Source organism: Ceratotherium simum, chromosome 40 (assembly GCF_057802395.1).
Source record: "Ceratotherium simum simum isolate JZ-2026a chromosome 40, ASM5780239v1, whole genome shotgun sequence".
Classification (NCBI taxonomy): Eukaryota; Metazoa; Chordata; class Mammalia; order Perissodactyla; family Rhinocerotidae; genus Ceratotherium; species Ceratotherium simum.
Genome location: NC_141939.1, coordinates 12,293,412 through 12,320,399, shown reverse-complemented (window position 1 = coordinate 12,320,399; position 26,988 = coordinate 12,293,412). Strand labels below are relative to the sequence as shown.

At 42.9% G+C, this 26,988-nt stretch overlaps 1 protein-coding gene across 3 annotated transcripts in view; it reads right to left on the bottom strand.

Moving 5' to 3' along the window:
* The window catches only part of NCK2 (NCK adaptor protein 2), a 137,289-nt gene that overhangs the window by 53,769 nt on the left and 56,532 nt on the right, over positions 1-26,988 (bottom strand). For all 3 annotated transcript variants that reach the window (XM_087426315.1, XM_087426314.1, XM_087426313.1), the window contains exon 2: positions 15,129-15,309. The gene's annotated coding sequence lies outside the window, so the exon portion shown is untranslated. The remainder of the gene's footprint in view (positions 1-15,128; positions 15,310-26,988) is intronic.

Below are 26,988 nucleotides of genomic sequence, written 5' to 3'. Positions count from 1 at the left end.
GCCACGGCCCCAGTCTAACGACGAGAAAAACATCAGATAAATCCTAACGAGGGGCACCTGACAAGGCCTCCTCAAACTGTCAAGGCCATCACAAACAGGGAAAGTCTGAGGAACTGTCACAGCCTAAGTTCCCATGACGACCAAATGCAACGTGGGATCCCGGGTGGGATCCTCTGTCCCTGGGAATTTTCTTTACTCTGAAGTGGACTTTATCTGATATTAATATAGATACTCCTGCCTTCTTCTGATGATTCATGGTTGCATGGTATATCTTTTCCATCCTTTCAGTGTCAACACACATGCATACATATACACACACACACACAGATAAAGTGTCTCTAAGGGGGCCAGGACATGACAGGGGAAACAGAGAAGCTCGTCAGAGGAGAGGGTGGAGTTCTGTGTTGAAAAATTACTGTGGAGAGGGGTCAGAAACGGCCCAAACCCAGGGGCCCAGGACTGCACAAAGGAGTTCAGAACCCTTTAGGTAATTGAATCTGGCTCTAATTTGGGAATAAGAAATTTCCCGTTTATGAGTTAAATTTTTGCAGAAAAACTCCAAATGATCAGATCTTCTCTACACTAGCCTGATAAGCTTTCCATTCCCGAGACAGTCAACATGACAGGCCTCCCCACAAATGTCACCCACACAGCAGGCAGAATGCCTGAGGGGACAGAATTGGGCCTCCCGGGGTCAGCCTCCAAGGGACACGAAATATCTTAGCACCCAGCTCTAGAGTCGTAAGGGACACAACGCAATCACTGGTTAATCGGAAGATCTGTCAGGATCCCGCAGTGCTGGGAGCTCCAATCCTGATCATCAGGACGCCAAGATATAGGGACTTCGACCCTGAGGACCAGAGGGTCTGGTTGTGGAACAGAACACGTCGCAAACGTCTTCAGGATGTGACGTTAAGTGACAGAGCACGGCTGACTTTGTATATGCTGTCTTTTGTAAAGTAATAACTATTTCACGGCCCTTCTGTGCTCTGCAGGCGGCCCAGATATTGGCCCCACTGGGCAAAAGTAAGGGGTCTATAAAAACCCCTAAAAGAAGAGAAATTAGTTCCCTTCCACACAAAACAATATGGACTGCTATGTGATTTCTGCCCGACCCTGAGCCAAGCTTTCCAGGAACCCGCCATGCCCCCAGCTGGAATCTCCAAAGCAGAGAACACAAGGCACGGAGAGAAAGTATTAGTGCTCCTTTTCTGGTATGTTCTAAATCACCACGGTGCCCTGTGCTGCCTCCTGTTTCTTCATTATATTTTGTTAGATCTATGCCCAGTCTCCCTTAAGGGTTGGCTCACTGTAAGGAACAAAAATCAGTATTGCCAATAAATACTGTAATTAGTCATGGAATGGAACTTTTTCAAGTCTCACAAATTACCTAAAGTGTGAATATATGAAAATCCTCAAACGGAGGACCTCAGAGGAGGAGGGCCCTTTAAGGAAGATCGATGTAAACATACAGATGCCCAGGCCCCTTGAGCCCAATCCAGGTTAGTCTGGAGTGGGGCCTGAGCATCCTGGTGTCTCCTGAAGGAAAATGCACAGTTCAAAGTGGCCCAGAGCACAGAGGGGTGACCTTGCACCAATGCGAGCATGCATGTCTAGGAGACTGGAACACGCATGCTGACACTCACCTTCCCCTGTCTTCCTAGCTTTCCTATGCCCTCCATCCCAAACTAGCCTTTCTCTCTCCAGCTGGCAGGGAATATAAAATCCAGGGTCCATGTTCGCAGTTTCCAAATTGGCTGATTGGAATGAGTTGAGAAGCCTTAAAATAAAGCAAAAAGGTCCAGGCTTCCCAAAAATCTAATTCCTGGGGTTAGGATCTGGGCCTGGGGTCTGTGTTTTCAAAAGCCCCTCCACGATTCTGAAGAGCAACCAGTTTTGGGAACAGTTCTGACGAAAACATTGACACCCATGGTTCTCACTTGCGTCAGCACATGTGAACCCTGGGGCGCATTCAGCTCTAGAGGCCCAGGCCCATCCCCCACCCCAGGGCAGTAGCTCCCCCGGGAGCCAGCAGCACTGACTGACAGCTGCCTGGGACCTATGTGCTCGCTCTGGAAACAGAGGAGTGAAGCAGAGGCCCTAGTGCGTCTATCTCCACTCCATCCCAAGCACCTCATCAAGTTTCCAGCTCCCTCTATGCCTGGCCCCACTCAGGCAACAAAAAGCCAGCAGCATCAGCAGAAGGCAGCTCGGGGAAATCCCTGGTCCCCTTTCCTGGAGCTGAGACTCAGGTGGTAGATGAGCCCCTGAGTTCACTGCAACTGGGGGAGGAGGGGGTGACACTGGTGTCTCACACACCTTGAACACTGTTTTCCACAGAGCTCTGGTGGGTGTAGCAGCCAGGTTTGTGGTACAAAACTGTCCAGGCAGTACTGTCCCTAGAATTCCAAGGTCACAGACCCAGCACTCATCTCATCCCTCCATGTCACTGTCACAGACACTAAGGCCTAGAGGTCAACACACAGCCGTGAAAAGAACAAACAGATGTGCACACATCCTGCACCACACACTTGACACTTTCCCCAGAGACCTCTGCTCCAAGCACAAGTTGAAGAGGTCTGGGATCGAATCAATGGAAAAATATGACCAACATTTTACAAAACTGTCCTAAATATGAGTTTTTGGATTATAAGATGTAGCCATCTGAAGATGGCCTGTATTTAGCTTTGCCCACAAAAGACGCGTCTGTCAGATCCAGGCTACCGACAGGGAAGACTTTCCTGCCTCAGGCTCCTGGATCAACGGCTCTCTCCAGCTCTTCTGATCTCAGCGTGGAACGTCTCTCAGTCTTGGTAAGCACTGCAGAATCGACAACAAATCCTCTGGGTAAGATCAGAAGCTGCCAAGTCCACATACCCTCCAAACAAAGCAAGTCTGACTGGTGAGGGGTCTCAGGTCTGTTGCGTTTCCTACTCAATCCCCATGATGCTGTGGGGGGGCCCAAGCAGAAGCAGCATCTACGGAAACATCCCACTGGCAGACTGAGCACTCTGCTCCCCCTGTGGGCTCGGGTCTGGCCTGGAGTCCACATGGCCCGGGGCAGCTCCTGACCGCGGCCTGCCCATGCTGTGGCCTGGGTAGTCTGCATATGGGAAGGTCAGAGATTTAAAAATTAGGATCCCCTTTACTTCTTTCAGGGAGCAGCCAAGCTCAAATCCAACTAATTAACTTGTCAATGTTACTGTTGGTCAAGTTCGACTCTCTGAGAGGCTGAGAAGGCAAATAAATGTCATTTCACGGTGAGATGCAGGGTGGGCCCCCCAGTCGCAGACCTGGCACGTGGACACAGTTACCCCCACCTCGACAAGCAATGAGGAATACTGGTCTACGTTCAAAACTTGCTGTTGTTAATATCTTGCTTGTTAACATAGTACCAAAAATTGTTCCCCTTAAACTGTGATCTTTCATGGTCTAATTTATTCATAATGTTTTTATAACCATTTAACATCTTGAAGCTAATACTGTTTCCAAAGAAAACATTTACCACGTTATAATAAAAGTCAACAGGAAATTTGATTCTGATAGGGAGAAATCTAAAACTCAAGGTACTTTTTTGCCCTCTACACCGAGGCACAGCAGTGACACGAGAAGGTGGAGGCAAGGGGTCCCTGGGACCACCACCAACCCTCCCCGCAGTGTTCCAGGACCACCAGACATGTTCACTGCAGAAGACAGCTCTGCAGTTCTCCACATACATCCTTTGGATCTGCACACGCTGGTGGTAGGTCCATAAAGTAATTCTCATACTACCATAGCAATTTCTTTTTCAACTTTATTGAGGTATACTTAACATATAAAAAGTTACATATATTTTATGTGTACTTTTTTTTTATTTTTTTTGGCGAGGAGCACTAGCCCTGAGCTAACATCCGACGCCAATCCTCCCCTTTTATCTTGAGGAAGACTGGCTCTGAGCTGACATCTGTACCCATCTTCTTCTACTTTATATGGGACGCCGCCACAGCATGGCTTAACAAGCGTTGCGTTGGTGTGCGCCTGGGATCTGAACCTGCGAACCCCAGACCACCGCAGCGGAGCGCGCGCACTTAATCGCTGTGCCACCGGGCTGGCCCCTATGTGTACATTTTGATGAGTTTGGACATACAAACACCCTTGATATCATCATCACTAACAAGGTAATAAACATATCCATCACCTCCAAAAGATTTACCTGTTCAAGGTCTAGTTTGCTAAAAGCCTACATCTCCCTACCCTACAGGAATATACTTTTTGTTTTTCTGGAGAAGAGAGGCCAAGAAAAAACACTTTACCTTTCCTAATTTTGGACCCCCAAACACAGTAATGCTCTCATTTAAAGCTCTGTGTGGCCTGTTTCTTAGCATATTGTTCTGTCTCATCTATATCACCTACATGTCTGGTCCAGAGACTCTGGAAGTAAGACAGGGCACTACTAGGTCAGTGTATCCTTAATCTAGCCCACAGACGGGAGGCACAGGTCACTGGCCAATCTGTGCCATATCTGGCAAGTCAAGTAACCTCTCCCAGGTCATTTCCTTCTTTTATAAAATGGGGGTTGGGGGGTGGAGAATATCCACATCACCTGATTTTAAAGAGAATTTATGAAAATTCCTTTGTAAACTGTCAAGCATAATTCAGAGAACAGTGGAGAAATAACGGGAATGTTATGAATTCAGCTTCTACAATCTGTCAAAGAGAAAAGAAGGTGGGGGGGCAGGGACTTGCTTTTTTATATTTTCAATTTGTTTCTCCAGCTTTCTAGAAGCCACACTGCTAGGGCATGTTAGCTAAGGTAGAAAAGAAAAATGCTTGGCTGAACTTTGATCACCACCTCAAGTATCAGAAAATGACGATTTCATTGACTACATAAAGAAACATTAAATCACAATTTTATGAAGCTTCACTCTGCACAAAGGTGTTACAGGAAGGGTAACAGACCACAGGGATGACCCCACCATAAAGGAAGTGTATAAGGTCTCCTTGCCTCTACAAATAACTTTTCCTTCAGAAGTCTGTTTCAGAAGTTGGGAATCACCAACAAATACAAGGCAACTTTGAACACCATCCAGAAACAGCACAAGTAGAAGTTCAAGCCTATGACCTGGCATCAACTCGGCCCTGAGCTGCTGAGCTGACCCTGGGAACTTCAGGAGGTACTGAGAACCTCCGTGGGACTCAGGTTCCTGTCTCTTGCCCCTCTAACCCTTCCCAAAGCCTTCCTTCATGCTCCCTTCCCGAAGTTTCCAAAAGGGACGCACATCCAAACTGTACTCAGTTGCTGGAGACTTTGCTAGGGGAAAAAAATAAATAAATAAAATTCACGGTACAGTAAGAATAAAAGGCTTTGGGTCAGGAAGATGTGGGCTCACAGCCTGCTCTGCCCTTATGAGCCCTGGGCTTTGGCCAAGCTGTTTAATCTCTCAGAGCGTTGAGTGGTTCCTGCTTCAAGGTAAGCACTCAGATAACAAGTAGTTACTATGTCATTGCCATGGTATGTCAGAGACATGGGGAGCAGAAAGAACACACGCTTGTAAGCAGCAGACCTTGGTCAAAATTCTGTTGTGCAAGTTCAACATTACGACTAGGCAATCTCTCAACCTCTCCTGAGGCTTAGGTCTCTGTCTATGAAATGGGGGAGTCAGATCTGCATTTCAGATTAGAGATAATACTAGAGGTGGCAAATCCTGCGCCAGGTACCTGGCAAGTGCCTGGTAGGTTATAGCTGCTTCCACTGACTGCAGCACCAGGTTAACTGTGGTAGAATCAACACTGAAAAATTTTTTAGCAATTGTCAATACTTACTGGGTAATTATTTAATCAATTATCACAGATCTAGCCACTATAAAAACTAGAACATCAAAGAGTATGGCCATCCCTAGACACTCAGTATTCCTTAAGGAAGACCCAATTGGTCCAGCTGCAGAGGCTCTACCCCGCATTCCCCACGGGTCCTGGTGAAGAGGGGAGTGGTGAAAAAGGGGCTGGGATGGCTCCTTCTATCTTGGAAGAAACTCAACAAGTTACATCCAGGTATCTACACCTCCCAACAACAGCTATAGCCCTAAAAACTTAATGACTGAGAAATGCGTCTTGTACACAGAAGGTCTTTCTAAATAATCCCTGTGGGGGCAAAATGAGTTACCAGCAGTCTCTACAATATGAAAAAGCTGGGATATGGTAAAAGTGAGGAAAATTTAAGGCAACTTTACTAAGTATATAAACTCTGAGAAAATTATTATTATACAAATTAAGGCTAATATGAAGCCAAGTAATAAAAATTTCCTTTATTAAAAGAAATTATTGGATTGGATTGGATCCAAAAGAAAATATTGGATTCATGACATTTTTATGAATGTTAAGTGACAGACATGCTTAACTTTTCACTTTCTCCTTCTCAATGCACAATTAAACAACCCATTGCTGCTTCTACAGTAGAATGAAAAAATGATATGTACAGACTTAAGCTGTTATCAGCTTAAAATAGACCATTATAAGATGTTTTATGAAAGCCTCACAGAAACCACAAAGCAAAAACCTCCAATAGATACACTAAAGAGAAAGAGAAAGGAATCTAAGCATACCACTGCAGAAAATCATCAAATCACAAAGGAAGAGACAAAGAGAAGAAGAAAGGAATAAAAGAATTACAAAACAGCAAGAAAACAATTAACAAAATGACAATAGTAAGTCTGTACCTCTCAATAATTACTTTAAATGTAAATGAACTAAATTCTCAAATCAAAAGACAGAGTGGCTGAATGAACAAAAAAACAAGGCTCAACCCATATGCTTCCCACAAGAGACTCACTTTAAATGTAAGGACACACACAGACTAAAAGTGAAGGGATGGAAAGATATTCCATGCAAACGGAAATCAAAAGAAAGCAGGGGAAGCTATACTTATATCGGATAAAATAGATCTTAAGCCAAAGACTATAATAAGAGACAAAGAAGGTGATTACATAATGATAAAGGGGGTCAATCCAACAAGAAGACATAACATTTGTAAATATTTATGCACCCAACACAGGAGCATCTAAATATATAAAGCAAATATTAACAGACTTAACAGCAATACGATACAATTAACACCAATACAATAACAGTAGTAAACTTCAATACCCCACTTACAACAACCGATAGATCATCAAGACAAAAAAAAAAAAAAAAATCAATGAAGAAATCTGTATGTAAACTATAAGCTAGACCAGATGGACTTAACAGATATTTACAAAACATTCCATCCAACAGCAGCAGGATACATATTTTTCTCAAGCATACATAGAACATTCCCCAGGATCATATATTAGGCAACAAAAAAGTCTGAATAAATTTAATTAGACTGAAAACATATCAAGCATCTTTTCCGACCACAACAGTATGAAACTAGAAACCAATTAAAGAAAACTGAAAAATCCACAAACATGTGGAGATTAAACAACATGCTACTGAACAACCAATGGGTCAAAGAAGAAATCAAAAAATATCTTGAGACAAATGAAAATGGAAATACAATACACCAAAACTTATGGGATGCAGCAAAAACAGTTCTAAGAGGAAAGTTCAAACATTAAGGAAAAAACAAAGATTCCAAATAAATAACCTAACTTGACACCTCAAGGAACTAGAAAAAGAAGAAAAAACGAGCCCAAACTTAGTACAAGGAAGGAAATAACAAAGACCAAAATGGAAATAAATGAAATAGAGACTAAAAAGACAATAAAAAAGATCAATGAAACTAAGAGCTGATTTTTTGAAAAGATAGAGAAAATAAAAAGACTCATCCAGGCCGGCCCCGTGGCTTGGTGGTTAAGTGCGCGCGCTCCGATGCTGGTGGCCCGGGTTCGGATCCCGGGCGCGCACCGAGGCACCACTTCTCCATCCATCCTGAGGCCGAGTCCCACATGCAGCAACTAGAAGGATGTGCAGCTATGACATGCAACTGTCTACTGGGGCTTTGGGGGGAAAAAATAAATAAATAAAATCTTTAAAAAAAAAAAAGACTCATCCAGAAAAAAAGAGAGGACTCAAATAAAATTATAAATGAAAAAAGAGACACTACAGTTGATACCACAGAAATACAAAGGATAAGAGACTACCATGAACAATTACACACCAACAAATTGAATAACCTAGAAGAAAAAGGTAAATTCCTAGAAACATACAACCTACCAAGACTGATTCATGAAGAAATAGAAAATCTGAACAGATCCATTAGCAATAAGGACATTGAATCAACAACCCAAAACCTCCCAACAAACAAAGGTCCAGGATCAGATGGCTTAACTGGTGAATTGTATCATTTAAAGAATTTATACCAATCCTTCTCAAACTCTTCCAAAAAAGAGAAAAGGAGAGAGCACCTCTAAACACATTTTACAAGGCCAGCATCACCCTGATACCAAAACCAGAGAAAAATAGTACCAGAAAATAATAGCTCAATATTGCTGATGAACATATATGCAAAAACTCTCAACAAAATATGAGCAAACCAAACTCAACAATTCATTAGAAGAATCATACACCATGTGATCAAGTGGGATTTATTCCAGGGATGCAAGGACAGTTCAACATCCACAAATCAATCAACATGATACACCACATTAACAAAATCAAAGATAAAAATCATATGATCATCTCAATAGACGCAGAAAAAGCATTTGAAAAAATTCAACATCCATTTATGATAAAAACTCCCAAAAAAGCAGGTACAGAGGGAATTTTTCTCAACACAATAAAGGCCATATATGACAAGCCCACAACTAATATCATATTCCATGGTGAAAAGCTGACAGATTTTTCTCAAAGATCAGAAACAAGACAAGGATGCCCACTTTTGCTATTTTTATTCAACACAATATTGGAGGTCCTAGCCAGAGCAATTAGGCAAGAAAAAGAAATAAAAAGCATACAAATCAGAGAGGAAGAAGTAAAACTGTCACTATTTGCAGATGACATCATATTATATATAGAAAACCATAAATACTCCATCAAAAAACTGTTAGAACTAATAAATGAATTCAATAAAGTTACAGGATACAAAATCAACATATAAAAAGAAGTTTCTATACACTAACAACAACCTATGAGGAAGAGAAATTAAGAAAAGAATCCCATTTACAATCCCATCAAAAAGAATAAATATCTAGGAATAAATTTAACCAAGGAGGTGAAAGATCTGTACACTGAAAATTATAAGACACTGATGAGGGAAACTGAATAATTTCAAATATATGGAAAGAATGTCTGTGCTCATGCATTGGAAGAATTAATATTTTTAAAATGTCCTTACTACCCCAAACCATCAACATATTCAATGCAATCCCTACCAAAATTCCAAAAATGGCATTTTTATCAGAAATAGAACAAATAATCCTAAAATTTGTACGGAACCACAACAGACTCCGAATAGCCAAAGCAATCTTGAGAAAGAAGAACAAAGCTAGAGGCATCACATTTCCTGATTTCAAACTATATTAGAAAGCTATAGTAATTAAAACAGTTTGGTATTGGCATCAAAACAGACACACAGATCAATGGAACAGAATAGAGAGCCCAGAATTAAGCCCACACATATACGGCCAATTAATTTATGACAAAGGAGCCAAAAATATACAATGGGGAAAGGGTAGTCTCTTCGATAAATGGTGTTGTGAAACTGGACAGCAACACACAAAAGAATAAAACTGGACCACTATCTTACACTATACACAAAAATCAACTCAAAGTGGATTAAAGATTTGAATGTAAAACCTAAAACCATAACCTAGAAGAAAACATGGGGGTAAGCTCTTGGACGTCTGTCTTGGCAATGATTTTTTGGTTTTGACATCAAAAACAAAAATGAACAAGTGGGACTACATCAAACCAAAAAGCTTCTGCACAGCAAAGGAAACCATCAACGGAGTGAAAAGGTAACCTATGGAACGGGAGAAAATATTTGAAAATCATATATCTGATAAGGGGTTAATATCCAAAATACATAAAGAAATCATACAACTCAATTGCAAAAACACAATCTGATTAAGAAATGGGTAGAGGATCCGAATACATATTTTTCCAAAGACATACAGATGGCCAACAGGTTCATGAACAGGTGCTCAACATCATGAATCATAAGAGAAATGTAAATCAAATCACCATGAGATATCACCTCACACCTGTTAGAACGGCTATCGTCAAAAAGACGACATAACGAGTGTTGGCGAGGATGTGGAGAAAAAGGAACCTTTGTGCACTGTTGGTGGGAATGTAAATTGGTGCAGCCACTATGGAAAACAGTATGGAGGTTCCTCAAATAATTAAAAATAGAACTACCATATAATCCAGCTATCCTACTTCTGGGTATATATCCAAAGGAAATGAAAACAGGATATGGAAGAGATATCTGCACTCCCATGTTCATTGCAGCGTTCTTCACAATAGCCAAGACATGGAAACAACCTAAGTGTCCGTCAAGGGATGAATGGATTAAGAAGATGTGGTGTATATATATGTATACATATATATACACACATATATACACAATGGAATATTATTCAGCCATGAGAAAGAAGGAAATACTCACATTTGCTACAACATGGATGTACCTTGAGGGCATTATGCTAAGTGAAACAACGCAGACGGAGAAAGACAAATAATGCATGGTAGCACTTATATGTTGACTCTTAGGAAAAAAAAAAAGTCAAACTCATAGAAACAGAGTAGTAGTAAAGCAGGTGCCAGGGGCTGGGTGGTGGGAGACACGGGTCGAGGTTGGTAAAAAGGTACAAACTTTCAGCTATCAGATGAATAAGGTCTGAGGATCTAATGTATAACATGATGACTACAGTCAATAATACTGTATTATATAATTGAAATTTGCTGGGAGAATTTAAATGTTTTCACACACACACACACACAAAAAGAAATATGTGAGGTGACAGACGTGTTAATTAACTAGATGGTCGGAACTCTTTCACAATGTATATGGTATATCAAGTGACCTCGAAGTACACTTTAAACATATTACAATTTTATTTGTCAACTATATCTCAATAAAGCAGAAAAAGACAAAAAAGAAAAAAGGATCATTGCTAACTTTTACACTCTGGTAATTCACATCAGCATCTGACACAGTTGTGAAATCACGGTCTCCTTTACTTAGCCCATGAGTGTTGTCACCTAAACCGCTGTCTTTCCTCCCCTGTAACACCAACATCCTTCTGCCCATTAGGCTTTTCTCTTGAAAAAGTCTCCAAATAGCTTTTCAAAAGATAAAAAATCTTCAGCACAGCATACAAAGCCCCTTACATCGTCCAGCCCCAGTAAATATAAGCCAGCCTCCAATGACAGTGAATCACAATCAATTTTCAACTATATATGGGAAGAATTAAGTGCAGATTACACATCAGTTTTTTTTTTTTTTTGCAGTAACATTGGTTTATAACATTGTATAAATTTCAGGTGTACATCATTATACTTCTATTTCTGCATAGATTACATCATGTTCACCATCCAAATAGTAATTACAATCCATCACCACAAACATGTGCCTAATCACCCCTTTTGCTCTCTACAATCTGTTAAGTTAACAATTCCGGTGTTAATGGAAGGGTTTGCAAACATGCTCTCACCATGGTCTCCACTCCCCAAAGTAGGCAGGGTCAGGGCCAGGGAGTTCCAAGGCCTTGGCTCCTTAACTTCAAAGTGGGGGGAGGCTCCAGGGGAGACAAGAAGATGGGTCAGGGAAGTGCACCACCTGGAAACAGAGGCTCGGCGACCTCGCTCAGGCCCCTCTGAAATGCAGCTCAGACACCCTCCCCTCCTCAAACTGCTCCCCAGGTGTAGGCCTAAGCTGGGACAGTGCGAACTCTGAGCGCCCAATAACTGGGAAATGCATCGGAGGCTGACAGGCCACTCACCACTTTACCAGGCTAGCATTGCTTTCATTTCTTTCCAAGATACACCAAATGATCAAGCTGACCAAGCTATCACTTTCTCTGCTGGCACTTCAAAGACCACTGGCCAAAGAGCATGCGCCTGGTCCCCACCCATTATTGCTTCAACGGCTTGGAGACTCTGGGACCCAATACCTAGCCAATCCACTGAGCATGCCCTGTGCCAAGGCAACCCATTATGACTCTGCCCAGACATCCCTTCATTCTTTAAAACTCACTCCAAACATAGTATTCTCTGGCTTTTCCAGACTCCTCTCCGAAGGTCAGTTCACCAGGTAGTCGCTATAAGAACCTTGCTACAGGAGTTATCACAGCCCCAGAGCTGTCAGGGTCCTGCCCCATCCCACAAGGGTATGAGAAAGGGTGTCTGTAACTATTTTATCTATTTTTATAGCTGCTAAAACACAGTGCTAAAACAGTCACTGCAAGACAAATAGCCTAGAATCCAGTTGGTACTCACAATAAATATTTTTTTTTAAGAAGATGATCAGCCCTGAGCTAACATCTGCCAATCCTCCTCTTTTTGCTGAGGAAGACTGGCCCTGGGCTAACATCCATGCCCATCTTCCTCCACTTTATATGGGACGCCGCCACAGCATGGCTTGACAAGCGGTGCGGTGGTGCGCGCCCAGGATCCGAACCGGCGAACCCCGGGCCACCGCAGTGGAGCCCGCACACTTAACCGGTGGGCCACCAGGGCGGCCCCCACCATAAATATTTATTATATGAATGGATACATATAATGATTTTCCCACTGACCATTTACCTAAACCACAAAAGTCATTTGTAATAAGTAAACCAGGGTTTTGGCATGGATCTCATGAACTTATAAAAACAAAGGTAATTCTTTAAAATTATATGGGTATAAATATTTTTGTAAGTAGATTTTCATGATAATCTATGAATGGTTCTCTACCTAATCGTACCCAGGAATCAACTCATTTGCCTAACAGTAACAGACCCTTTCCAGGCGTTCATGCAGAATATGTTGCCGTGTGTGAGCATGTTACTTCCCCTGCCTCACGGCTTTCTGAAAGAGAAAGTTCAGAACAACTTAAACAATAACTTAAAGTCTGTTAATGTCATTCATGATTAAGAACATTCTAAAGAAATAGTGTCAGATTCTGTTACTGATGAATTACTAATGAATTCTGATGACTGGATTTGAGGATTTGCACTAATTTCTAGCTTATATTGCTATGAAGTATGTGACTGCATTTATAAATGACTAAGTCTTAAAAGGTTCCACTTCAACGACTATTTAAAAAATTGAGGGGGCTGGACCGGTGGCATAGTAGTTAAGTTCTCGTGCTCTGCTTCAGTGGCCCGGGGTTCGTAGGTTCGGATCCAGGGCACGGAACGATGCACTGCTTGTCAAGCCATGCTGTGGCAGGGTCCCATATAAAGTAGAGGAAGATGGCCATGGATGTTAGCCCAGGGCCAATCTTCCTCAGCAAAAAGAGGAGGATTGGCATTGGATGTTAGCTCAGGGCTAATCTTCCTCACACACACACACACACAAAATTGAGTCACCCTGGGTAAAAGTGTTTTTTAACGCAATGGAAATCTCCTAGGATTGAACCTGAAACACCCCAGTAGTGTTTTTTTCCCATAAGGTCTGGACTGCAACCCTGGGAGTGCCTTATCAATGCAGGAGGGGATGTAAAGCCAGCAGGAGCCAACACCGTCCTGGGGCAGGCAGGTCAAGATAAGGTAAAGTACAGGGGGAGGGAGAAAGGAGGAGGGTTGAGAATCAGGCTGCACAGCATGAGCTCCAAGCTCTCAATTCCAAACCAGGACCAAGACTTGCAAATCATAATGAACACCCTAAATGAATGGGACAATGTGTCAATTTCTCCAAAAGAAATCATAAAGGCTAATAAGGCAAAGACACTCAGACACTTACTCCTACCCTCATCGATTACTACATATTAATTCTACACCTTTCCAGTTACCACACATCAAAGGTGAACATAATTAAAATTAAGAAGGCTCCAAAAAAAACAAAGCGGTCAAGGAGAAAAAACTCATTTACAAAATTTTTAAGTATAGTTTTAGATCAGATGAAAGAAAATCCTAATTTATATTAAACTAATAAATTTACAGAAATCATACCAAAAGATTTTATAATTCAAAGTTATAGATTCAAGAATAGTTTAGGGCCGGCCCCGTGGCTTAGCGGTTAAGTGCGAGTGCTCCGCTGCTGGCGGCCCGGGTTCGGATCCCGGGCGGGCACCACTTCTCTGGCCATGCTGAGGCCGCGTCCCACATACAGCAACTGGAAGGATGTGCAGCTATGACATACAACTATCTACTGGGGCTTTGAGGGGAAAAAATAAATAAATAAAATCTTTAAAAAAAAAAAAAAAAGAATAGTTTAAAACAATTTGTGAATAATAGAAGCAAAATAAGGTTTTGAAGGAAAGCTGATGAATTGGGTACCATCCCTACAATTAGGAGACGACGCTCTGGAGATGAAACTGTACCTTCTCATAGACACTCCTTACCGCCCTGCTAGAGATGGAACAGCAGATTAACCAGACTACAAACAGCAACTCTTACATTCTAAACCAAATGTCCAAACCATCTGCTAGGGCTAAGTAATATTTCTGTTATACAGAGTCATGCTTTTGTCCAGCACCTGTCAGTATGGGACCGCTGGATCACAGAATCCACATGCTGGATTACAGCTACAATTTCAACACACACGAGCAGATTTCTCACACAAACAGTAAAACTTTCCTAGGAATCCTGTATCTATTTGCATGTTTTGATTAGACTTAACTTCCCAGCATCAGAGTTGGAAGGAACCTTTTCTAGACTGAAAGCACCCTGGAGGCAGTTCTCATTTACCGGAGTTCTCCCAACGCAGCAGACAGAAGCCCTGACTCCTACTCACTCAAGACCCCTGTTGGGCTGGAGAGGCAGGGCACGAGGGCTTTTCACAGGCTGGAGATGCCCACCATTCTGCCTCCTAGCCACCCAATGCCATCACATGCTGAAGCAGGAACTGCAATCTAGTTTTTGAACCAGGTCCCTTGAAAACCTAAATTTTTTGTGGCTCAACAAATCAGGGCTACATTTATTGTCATTTTACTGACGTAAAACCCGCTGTGCAAATCGAGCATTTATTTGAAGCAAAAGCAGCAACTTCTCCCACCTGTTTTAAGCAGAAAACTGCAGACTCACCTTTGGCACTCAGTTACGAGATGACTGGCAAAATGCAGAACTCCTCCAAAGGTGAATTCGCCAGCTGATTACTCCTCTGATTACAAAGCTGCAGGAATTCTCCAACTTCTCAAATTCAACTCAGATCTCAACAGAGAATTATGATCTGGGAAATCACTTGTATGAAAGGAACATATGAAATCTGAAAAGAAACAGAAAGAACCATATATCAGAATTGCTTGCTTGTCTGATTTTAAGTACCTGCTTGAGAACTGATTATTTGCCTGAAACCAATATTTTTTAATATACCCCAGAAAAAAGGTACTTTGTATCCACTGACCTCTACCCGAACAATACTGCTCTCATTCTTCCGCACCTTCCGCTCCCGAATCAGCTCTGAGGCAGAGGTCAGGGAGGCCAACCACATACTTTGTGGAGGGAAGAGACCGGGAGGGTGGGGACAGCCGGCTGCACCCAAGGGACCTAAGTTCACAGGTCTCTTCCAGCCCTCCTCCCCACAATACTTCTACCCACACCCTTCAAAGTCTGCCAAAAACAAAACGGAGGATGCCAGGTGGAAAGAAAGCAAGTCTGGGAGCCTCATTAGGGAGAAAGGTTGCAGAGAACAAGGATGTTATTTAGATCCTCATTTTTCTCTTCGAGGTCTCTGCACTGGCCATTTATTGAGAGAGGCCACCTACTGGACCCAGAGCCTTGTGCTAAAAACATCCCTGCAGGAAATCTGAGAATAACATCCCAACACTGCAAGGAAGTTGAGACAAGAGAAGCCCGACAGATGTGACCTGAGCCCTCTCCCCCCTGCTGGTGCCTTATGCCCACTACACTTGGGTAACTATTTTCAGTCCTTGCCCAACATTTTCGAGAGGGCCCTGCAGCTCTGAGGACCTCCAAGTGAGTTCACTGACATTTTTAATTACATTTCAAACCCAGAGGGGATCTGTCCTGATAGTTCACTCAGAGAAGATCTATTAATTCATCCCTAACATGATTATGACCCAAAATGTTAAATATGCCATAGAAAAATCGAATTCTATTTTAATCAAAAAGATAATTCAAGTAGGGCTATCATAAAAATGTTATAAGGCAAGTTCATACATTTTGATTAAAAAATTAATTCCTCTTTATTCATTCTCTAGCATTACTTTAAAGGCTGTATGATTTTTTTTTTAAATATAGGATTTAACACAAGGAAAAGGTAATGACCAAACACAATGGGAATGCTAGATTTGGGCAGAATGTTCAACGTGTAGCAGGACTGCCCTTCTCTCTGCTAAGTGTTCACAATGAAATGACAGGTTCTCTAGAAATGGAAGTCTCGGTATCTGGACTCAGGTCTTGACCAAGGATTCTCATTTCTCACTGCTGGCCTTATACATACTGCGTGCCACCAACTAACTGCAGTCATGCCCACAAATGCCACCTCCATATTAGTATTTTCAGGGGTTCTTCTAGATAAAAGCTGTATTTTTAAAATTTTAATTGAAAAGTGAATTTGCCTGGAGTAAGATCACCTCAGACTGCTAGCGGTGTTTGTGTGGCTATTTGGGTTGTCTGAACATGGGCCTCCCTCTGCATGCACCAGGCTCTCACCTGTGACGTTATTTAATCCTCGCAATAACCTTCCGGGAGAGATACCAGTACCCACTTTTACACATGAGCTAACTTTCTCAGGAAGGTTAAAGGTTCTCCTTAATAGGCTTTAGAATCAGGAAGGCTGGGCTTCAAACCTCTAAATCCACCACACCAACAGCAAAGCTAAAGCCAGAGCAACTCATTTACTAGTCCAAAGTAGAAGGACAATGGAGTGGCTCTGGAAGTCCAGTCCTTTGATACTCAGTGGGCTGGGCATGGCGGAAAAGCCAGAGAGAACAGAGCAGGATCTGAACGAATGGAGGAGCTTCAAAGCGACACCATGTTAAGTTAATTTAAAGGTGCCAGTGGCCATCCGGGATTCCACTGTGAAAAACGAAGGCTGCAGCGTTTTCCCTGAGAAAAGCATTTCACTGACAAACTGTCAGTGCACTAAGCATACACCTTACAGAGAAATAAACATCGACCAAAACCTCTCTCTGGGTTTAAATGAAGTCTGCCCACTGCCTATGTTTAACATGGGGTTATTAGCTTATTCAAAACCTCTGTTAAGGATGAGTATTTCAAATCAGGTCTTAATTACAACCTGTGATCTAAACCCATCAGGAAAGCATACACTTTTGTGCAAAAAAACCACTTCAGACTGCAAACACTATCAGGCCCAAGGTCACCTGGACGTAGAAGCCCCACCCAAGAACTCATTCAAGGATATTCTACGTAGCCCGCTTGGGCAGACGGGAATGTATGAAACAGGTGTGTGTGACCCTTTAGCAATAAAAGCGGATGAGGAAGGAGCAGAAAGGAATTAACACTAATACCAAACGTTATCTCTTTCTCCACATTAAATTGGACCCCTAATAATACAAAATTTTATCACTGCAAAATCCAACACATTATCTGAATTCTCTGTAACACTGAGGTTTTCTTTTTCTCAACTACGTTTTGAAACACCCAAGCCGCAACTGGGGCTTTCCCCAGCCTTTTGGGGGCGTTTAGCTGCAGCACCTACTTCAACCGTGGGGCACCTGGGTCTGCAAACCCAGCAGCGCCCGTCTGGGGGCCTGGCATCGAGACGCCCCGTGTGAGCTGTCCCGGTCCAGTCTAAGCCCCCAGAGCCCGCTGTGGCGCCAAGCACGGCATCTTCCGGGTGGTCCTGGGCAGTTCCCTTCGAACCTTAGTCCGAAGTGGAGGTCCAGAGTTGATGTCCATCACTAAGGTGCCTTACTCCAGTGGAGCCATTAAGGATTAATAAGAGGGTACATGCCCCATTCCGATGGCCCAAAGCCGCGTGACTTTCAGGCCCGATACTTACTGCTGGACACTACTGCTTTCCTGCTGTCGAGTCGGCTGATTTACCCAGATGACCTGAATCCCCAAAAGGCTCATTTCAGAGTGCTCAGTGAGACCACCTCTCCTTCTTCCCAGTTCACGGAAACAAAGTAACAGGCAGTGGGGAGAAAAGCTTGTACTGGTCCCAGGGGGACACCGCACTGTGGGCCACCTCCACTGTAGCCTCACCAACCTTCACAGCAACCCCGGGAGATAAATTTTCTCGTTCAGTTCAGGAACCAAACCGCAGGATGTCCCGCAGCCAGAATTTGACCCCACGCTTGTCTCATTTCAACGCCCAGCCATGCTCCTTCTCCTCGCCAAGATCACCACTAAAGGGCTAGAACCTTGAGACTCAGGCAAATGCTGTGTGTCGCTGCCACGTCAATGGAGCATCTGCTACGCTGGGAGGCGGCTTTGGCCTCTCAAATCAGGCAGGACAGTCTTATGCTGCGTCACAGCAGCAAGCCCACGAATGCACACACCACCTTAATTTTCAAAGGTCCTGTTTCTCTTAGATGTTAATGCAGCAAAAACAGAATTACTGAATAATACTATCTGACTGGGTTAAGCACTGCACACAATCTAAAGACTCGCAGCTTACATCAGGTTGCATGGTAACCAAATCTTATACATGCAAACACCAAGAGAACCGCCAGACCCCTAATCTGAGGACAGCTAAGGGCAACAGTGTTTTTCTTTTGTTTAAAAAGAAAAAAAACCGCACATGATTATTATAGGCCTCTGGGCTCACAAATGCTAAAAACCTCATCCTGTCCTTTCTTCTCCCCCCGCCCCCCACCCACCCCATGTGATCTTCAGACCAGGCAGGCACCACAGTGGCCCAAGTGGATGTCCAGTTCAGGATGAATATGGAGGGTCACTGCCTGGCCGGAACAGCGTGGGGCCAGGGCTGTCTTGCTGACTTCTGGCAGAACTAGCTACATTTCATTCCTGCTGAACTAATTGGTGGAAAACTTTATTCAAGTGGGAAAATGCTGGTTTCAGACACTGAACAAAGCTACACAAAAGTCTCCTTGAACGCTTTGGCTCAAGTTCAAGCCTGGTTTCTTCCCCTACGTGGACTGATACTGGGCAACTTAGAAATGCTTATCGACCTGACACTCAAAGGCTTCCAAGGAGATGAGGGCAGCCATCTTTCTCATCCTTTGCATCCCAGTCAGGGCTCAGGGTACTCACAGCCATAAGCTAGTTGCTAGATTTCAGCAAGTCCCACCGAAATTAGAATTTTTACTCAAGATAAAGCTGTCCAGCACAGGAAAAATAGCAAGTTTTTCTCCATTGGGCTGGAATTACATCAGTTCTAAATGATAACACTGGTTATCCGTTGATTGCATCTGTTGACTAGAAGTTGATTAATGAAAATGGAAAAAAGAAGTACTAATTTCTAACTCCAAACAGCCTCAAAGAGGCATCACATGTGGCTGAGGCAGGTGTTGGGGAAGGAGGGTAACTGGTCAAGTTTTAAGCTCTGAGGGATCTATGTTCTGAAATAATGAAGATTTCTGCCTTCAAATATTCCGGGACTGAGAAAAGAGCAAAACTGCAAGCAGTGGGTCAACCACACACAGTGAGACTGGAAACAGTGGCACGAGGCCGTGAGTCAGGAGAACAGGGTTCCAGGCCTGACTCAGCCACCAGACGCCCTGTATGGTTCTGTGCCTCAGTTTCCTCATTCATGATGAGGGCCCCTCAGCTCCAATTCTGTAGCTTTGAGGTACATGGGAATGGACTTGAGAATTATCAACAATTGATGATGTGGTACTGAAAATTTATTAAAGCTTATTTAAAATAACATGACAAAAAAGTCATAATGCAAATCTTATGAATTCAAATTTTATCATCTGCTGCCTAAAAATTCTAACAGATAGGAATTTGATTAGTAACACCATTTCCAATGGTGTGTCAAGACTTTTGTTTATATATTTAATGCTAGCTAGCCTCTTAAACACAACAGTGTCCATTCTCCAAAAGCTCTGATAAGGTGCTACTCTTAAGATCTTTTCACTAGTCCAAATGGTAGTTTGGGGAACCAGCATCAAAGCCTTGCTATACATCTCAATGCCATAACTAGACACTCCAATTACATATCACACTTTAAAAAGCTGCACCAGCATTCTTTACCAGGCATCTACAGGACTCAGTTGTTGTCCAGGTAATTACACCACCAATAAAAAGCATGCTGACAAAAATAAACCTTAAACACTAAATGCACTATTGAATAAAACAAACCCCTTTTTTTGAAAAAGAAAGAAAAGACAGAAAAAAGGAAAGAAAGGAAGAGACGTGCGCGCACATGCGCACACACAGATAGACAATGATTTCTTTTATCCAAGGTAATTCAGGCATACTAGGTGATCCAAGAGGTCTCCTCTAACTAGGAATATGTGGAAGCAGTATTTTGAGTATTTTGCTGAAGTTCATGTCCCTTACCTTTTGGGGATGAAGGACTGAAAGAATGAGAGAAACAGCAAGAAAGGCCGAGGTCAACAAATGGGGTAACAGGGTGAGCGAGTCCTGTCTTTCTGTCTCTTCTCTCTTACCTACCTCTCTTTCTCCCCCTCCACACCTCTTGCTCTCTCCCCACCCTCTCCCCCTCTCCCTCTCTCTATATCTATCACTCAGGTGCGCACACACACACACCTCTCTCTCCCCCTCCACACCTCTCTCCCCTCACCTTCTCCCCCCAATATATATATCACTCAAGTGCACACACACACATGCACCTCTCTCCCCTCCACACCTCTCTCCCTCACCTTCTCCCCAAATATATATATATATATATATCACTCAAGTGCACACACACACACACCTCTCTCGCCCCACCTTCTCCCCTAATATATATATATCACTCAAGTGCACACACATGCACCTCTCTCTCCCCTCCACACCTCTCTCCCTCACCTTCTCCCCAATATATATATATATATCACTCAGGTACACACACACACGCACCTCTCTCCCCCTCCACACCTCTCCCTCACCTTCTCCCCGATATATATATATATATCACTCAAGTGCGCACACACACACACCTCTCTCCCCTCACCTTCTCCCCCCTATATATATATATATATATATATATATCACTCAAGTGCACACACACACACACACACACCTCTCTCTCCCCCTCCACACCTCTCTCGCCCCACCTTCTCCCCCCAATATATATATATATCACTCAAGTGCACACACACACATTTTTTTAACAGAATCTTGAAAAGAAGGCCAGACACAGGCTGTTGTTAACAGTGGTTACCACTAATAAACTTGTGGGGTGGAATCAGGGGTGATAAGTATTACTTTACTTTTAACTGTTCTTTTCTGTAACGTTTTTACAACTATGCTTTACGTTGGTAATTAAGACAGAAAGCTGTTAGGTAAAACTCCATCCTCTTTTCCCCACTTTTGTTCCCTGCACCATCCTCTGACTGGGAAGCTGGGGCCTGGACACAGGGACGTGCTCTCGCTCCCTCCCTCTCACGCACGCCCCCCACCATCGCCACGCAAATCCTCAGCATCAGCCTTCCTCTCCACTCCCGCTGTCATCAGCTCAGATCTCCACTACTGCAACAGCTGCTCCCCGCCTGTCTGCAACGCCCTCTCTGTCTCCGCCTCATCTTTGGGGACGGCCTTCAAACACTCTCTCTACTCCCTGGCCCCCTCCCCCCCTCCTCCCCTGCCCCCCTCACTCCAGTGCTCAGTGGGTGGGGTGAAATCCTACCCTCTTTCAAGAGGCTGTTCAAGGCCCCTCTTCTGGGATGAGTTCCTGAATGCCTCCAGGGCAGTTAAACACCTTTCCTTCTAGGTTCCTTTAGCAACTTACCTCACTTATGACACCATGCAGTTTTGTGTATCCCATCTGAATTGTGTCCCCCAAAATTCACATGGCGAAGTCCAACCCTAGGTACTCCAGAATGTAACATGTCTAGAGACAGAATCTTTAAAGAGGTGATTAAGTGAAAAATGAGGCTGTTAGGGTGGGCCCTAATCCAGTATGACTGGTGTCCTTGTAAGAAGAGGAAGAGATACTAGGGCTGTTCAAGCATAGAGGGAAGACCATGTGAAGAGGCAGCAAGAGGCAAGCCAAGGAGAGAAGCCTCAGGAGAAACCAAACCTGCCTACCCTTGATCTTGGACTTCCAGCCTCCAGAACTGTGAGAAAAGAAACTTCTGTTGTTTAAGTCCCCGGTCTGTGGTATGTTATCACGGCAGACCTAGCAGACTAATACACGATCTCCTTCACCAGACTGTCAACCCATGAATTCTCACCACATACAACACATATTATAAGAACTTGAGAAACATTTCCTAAATGAATGCAAGAATGAATGAATGGAAGGAACCAGAAACAAACCCAGAAAACCCACATTGCATCTCCCAGCTTCCTTTCTCTTGGCACAAAAGGAACAGATGCTCCAGTTTTCGCAAACCTATTCTTTCTTCAAAACCCAGTTTAAATATTGCCATCTCTAGGAACAAACTCCTGATTCTCCTACACAGAAAGTCTTGCCTTCCCTCCTCTGTGCAAAGCCCTACTGTAGGGCTTCACATAATCACCATATTTTGCATTTCAATGCAGGTGTTAAACCATATACAAAAGTAGAGAGGACATATCTCCCCAGGTACCCTGACACTCAACCTCAACAATTATGGACCTACAGCCAACCCCAGACCCCCCACCCTCATTAGTTGACTTTAAAGCAAATCCCATACAATTATTTTATCCATAAACACTTCAGTATGTATCACCAACAGATAAGCACAACTCCATTATTCCACCAAAATAATTAATTTCTTAACATAAATCTCATATCTAGTTAGTGTTCCAATTTTCCTGATTATCTCATAAACGTCTTTTTATAGCTGATTTATTTGAATCAGGATCTAAATAATGTCCAAAAATTATAATTTCTTGTATGTCTCAAGTTACTTTCAACCTATTTTATTTTAATGACAACTTGTTGAAGAAACTGGGTCATTTGTACTACAGAATACCCAGCATTCTGTACAGTGTGGACTGCGTCTCCCTGATGTTGTTTACATGTCCCCCCAACCCTGGCATTTCCAATCGAAGGGCACTTAGCACTAGGGACTCGTTAGGTGGGAGATTCACTTTCTCAAGGACAGGGACCCAGCACTGACGACGTGCTTGATACTGCGAAGCAACCCAATTAATCCATGATTTAGTAAGCAACCAACACACTGGCGGTACTGACGTACTGGTGAGCCCAGCCCTCCTCACCCCTTTCCACTGCTCCCATTTTCAAGCAGAAGCCTCCCTGGGGTCGAGGGCACAGTGGTTGCCCTCCACTCCTGGGGCCCTGCCAAAAGAACAAGCCTCACTCTACTTTTCCAACTGCGAAAAGATATATCAAATTTAAGGCTAAAAGTTCTAAAATGACCTAAGGATTGAATGATGTCATGTTCTTCCACTTTTAAAACATTGGTTTAAACAAATAAGCATCTCAGGGGGCAGATGATGCTAAGCAGGGGACTCAGGGTGGCGTGGTTTCACAGATGGATGTTCTCACACACCACAGGGAGGTAGCATTTTATGTCCCCAAACTACCCTATTGAGAAACACAATGCCATTGGACACTCAAGTCAAATTATATACAGATATTAGTTGTATGGTTTTTTTTCTCAACAATTTTTTCCCTATATTTCTCCATACAAGAAAAGTTGTATTATTTTTTTCTACAAAGAACACTTCTATTGTTTTATATAAATCTAAGGCTTTTCCCATAGCCCAGAATTAATCAAATCAGAAACCTCAAAACCTTTACTTCCTCTGCCCTTCAAGTATGACACCTTGGGGTTGTTTCAGAGCCACACACTAATTTTAGAGAGAACACTAAGTCTGCTAAGCCTGTAGTTGACACACACATGCATCATAGGACGGAACCACCCAGAGGGAGCTGCTTGGGTCAGGGCCTGGGTTCTAGTTAAATCAGGATTAAGCTGCAGCATCCCCGAGTGAGCAGGCTGCACAGATGATATAGATTTTATTTATTTTTTTTGGGAGGAAGATCAGCCCTGAGCTAACATCCATGCTAATCCTCCTCTTTTTGCTGAGGAAGACCGGCTCTGAGCTAACATCTATTGCCAATCCTCCTCCTTTTCTTTTTTTTCCCCCCAAAGCCCCAGTAGATAGTTGTTATGTCATAGCTGCACATCCTTCTAGTTGCTGTATGTGGGACGCGGCCTCAGCATGGCCGGAGAAGTGGTGCGTTGGTGCATGCCGGGATCCGAACCCGGGCCGCCAGTAGCGGAGCGCGCGCACTTAACCGCTAAGCCACGGGGCCGGCCCCAGATGATCTAGATTTTAGTATTCCAGGGATTAAGTGCCACTCAGACGCCACCTTTGTTCTGGATCACATCACTGGCTTATTAAGAAATCAGAACAGGACTCGCAACATGAGAGCAGGGGATACAATTTTTACAGCAATTAGGTGAAAATAATGGGTTAAAAAAGACTAGAAATAGCCCAGGACGTTCAGCATTTGAGAAGTCCCTGGGAGTGCAAAGAACAAGCAAGCTCTGGAGAAAGGCTGAGAAAGATGTTGTGGGAAGGCTGGTTGTTTATTTTAATTTTGTAAATTACTGGTAACTGAGAAGCCTCCTACGGAATGGATTTGCTTCTAAGAAATGGTGAAAAATAATCCCACTGCATATTATCCTATTTCACTCTGAGGGGTACTGAATCAACTTGATTGGTTCCCCCCGTTTCTGAGCAAGGGTGATGCACATATAAATATTATAGCATCCCATCAATGTAGTCCATAAAGTTCCATAAAATTTCACATGAAAAGGGAGTTGAGTAAATCAAATTTTCGCATTTAAAAAAATCCAGTAGTTATAAAAATTTAACTTATAGAGAATGAATGATTATTCTAATTGAACAGAAATCTTAATATTATTGTGTTTTTAAAGCATATTCAGCTGCTTTTGAGTATTCCAAAAATGGTCAAAGTGTGTTCACCCACATTTTCCCCAAATGCCAGATTCTTTCACAATTCTATGCCTTTATGTCTACTATTTCTTGCCCCTACTAGGAATATCTTTACTCCTCTAGCTTCCCAATGCCATTGTCCCGCAAAATCCAACTCATTGTTCAGGAAAGAACACAAATGTCCCCTCTTCTGGGACAGCCTAGAGAAATATTCTCCACTCCTGTAGAAATCACTCTTTCATAATCATAAACTCTCCAATACATGGCTCTCTAGAAGAAGAGCCTCTGGGAAGGGATGTGCACACGCCAGTGTCCACATGGCTTGGCACACGGCAGGCTCTCAATAAAATGCCTCCTATCAGACAGTTAGCATCCAATCAACTTTCATTTCCTTAATTATATCTCTAAGATCTGTCGCAACTGTCCAATACCCTGCAGCATTCAGTGCCATAGGGCCCAGAATTCTCTTCTCCCAAATTTTAATCCAGGAGACCTCGAACCCCTTATACAACGGTGCCTGAGCCAGCCCACGAGTATCAACGTGGAGCCTTAAATACGGATGATAACGTAACTATGCTGAAACCAAATGACGGTTCCACTTACGAACCATATTTCTTAATTTCATTGCTATAAATTTATTTTTCTTGTATTTCATTTAAATACTTGAGTATTTCATTGCAAATAAATTAGCAATGAGCCAATGAGAGGGATGGAATCAAAGAGTACTTCTAAATTCTAAAGCTCAAAACCATATACATGACTTCCTATGGCAGCTGCCCAACTAATGCCATCCAGAAAGCCATTCAAATACTGTGTCTGGGCTGAGATCCAATTAAGTCATTTCTGTCGAAATACCCTCAAAGAGCCTCCTGCTGAGCTCGAAGTGGAAATAATCATAAATGCTGGATTAGCTGTGTAAGCAATTCCAAAGCCAAAACCAGACAAGAGCACGAAAATCCACATGCCCAGCCTTTTAACCGGGCACAAAAAACATTTCAATGACCATTTGGCAGAAAGTCAAACCCATTTCCTTGCCCAGCCCAGTCTTCTCAGATAATCCTCATCCAGTGTAAGCGTCAAAGAAATGCTTTGATCCATTCATTTACACACATTATGAAATGATAAACTTCAGCTCCACAACACAATTTTGTGCACAGAAGAAACAGAGTCAAAAGGAGATTTCAGGCTTTCTCTGAATTTACCATTTTACTCAACCAACCCCTTATGCAGTACACCTTGAAATTAGTAAATCCTGAAATTTATGACTGCCTCCATGCATATCATTTGTCCCATAAAAATGTGAAAGCAAAGCCAAAACCTCATTGAGGGGCTTGAAGGACAAAACAGACTCAGCTAATGAGTTAAATTTCTCCTTCACCTTGCAACCCATTACTCAGATTTACAACTTGGCAAAGTACAGAGTACCTTCGGGTTATACACAACAGCTGAAACCATGAGTGTTCTACCATGCATTCCAGAAATGGAAAGGGTCCTGGCCTGCCTATTTATTCCAAACAGATCCCACCTGAGACCAAGTGAATTAGAATACCTGTGGTTTGTAAAAGCTTGGAGGTGGTTATGATGCCAGCCCCAGGTAAGAACCACTACTGCAGAAAAAAGAAGACAAAACGAAGAAGGGTTGATTCAAGAAACCCTTATTCCCTAAACCTTTAATATTCAAATACAAGGGTTATCTGAAAGAAGACTAACCCAGGTAATGAAGTTGGCTGTGGCTCTGCATGTGATGTAAAGGACACAAGGACTTTATTTTAAACTGGATGCAAATCCCAGCTCGACATCTTACCAGCTATGTGATGTTGAGGCTGCTACTTAGCCTCAGAGACTAGCTTTTCTTGGAGATAATACCAGTCACCTTGTCGGTAGAATTAAATGAAAGTCACATTTATTCAATGAAAATGTGTTACATCTATTATGTGCAAACACTGTACACAAATAAGGCACAGCA